Genomic DNA, 1082 nt, shown 5'->3' with positions numbered 1-1082 from the left:
GGGTGGAGCGCTTCGCCTCAGCCACCCACGTGACCCGAGCGCGCCGCCGCCATCTTGCGTCAGGGCAGCCTCGAGGGCCCGTTCAGATTCGGCGGGTCGGCGCTCGATCCGGGCCGAGCGGCGCCGGCCGCGCCATTTTGTCTAAGGGCAGCGGTCCCTTCCTGCATCCCAGCAGTTGGGTGCGTGAAGCCAACATAGAACAAGGGTAGAATAATAATATCCGTAATAACGTGGAACGTTTCAAAGAGTAGAATAGAATAGAATAGAATAGAATAGAATAGGAAAGGAAAGAATGGAATGGAATAGAATGGAAAGAATAAGAAAATAAAGAATGGAATGCAATAGAATAGAATAAGAAAGTAAAGAATGGAAAAGAATAGAATAAGAAAGTAAAGAATGGAATGCAATAGAATAGAATAAGAAAAGAATGGAATGCAATAGAATAGAATAAGAAAGTAAATAATGGAATGGAATAGAATAGAATGGAATGGAATGGAATAGAATAAGAAAATAAAGAATGAAATGCAATAGAATAGAATAAGAAAATAAAGAATGGAATAGAATAAAATAGAATAGAATATGAAAGTAAAGAATGGAATGGAATAGAATAGAATAAGAAAGTAAGGAATGGAATAGAATAAGGAATAGAATAGGAATGGAATAGAATAAGAAAATAAAGAATGGAATGCAATAGAATAGAATAAGAAAGTAAAGAATGGAATAGAATAGAATAGAATATGGAATGAAATAAAAAGCAGAAATGCTACAGTGGTGAATATCTGTAGATCAGGTGTAGGATGAGGGCACAGTTTCAGTCTCCGACCTTGTGGGTTGGTTCCGAACGTTTCGTTACCATTCAAGGTAACATCTTCAGCGGAGTTTGAAGATGTTACCTAGCCTGCTAACGAAACATTCGGAAACCAACGTGCAAGCTTGGAGAACGAACCTTTACCCTCAAAAAAACAGAAAGTTCCAGTTGCCTCTTGAAAAAGTATTTTTGGGGCAACCATGACCTGGAAGACGGAGAATCTCCATAGACGTAGAGAATAATAGACTTGGAAGCGACCTTGGAGGTCTTCTAG

This window comes from Thamnophis sirtalis, unplaced genomic scaffold, assembly GCF_051295495.1.
Source record: "Thamnophis sirtalis isolate CommonGarterSnake01/CBP01778 unplaced genomic scaffold, rThaSir2_p1.2 scaffold_13, whole genome shotgun sequence".
NCBI lineage: Eukaryota > Metazoa > Chordata > Lepidosauria > Squamata > Natricidae > Thamnophis > Thamnophis sirtalis.
The sequence above is the reverse complement of the archived record's forward strand: the minus strand, read 5'-3'. Positions refer to the sequence as shown.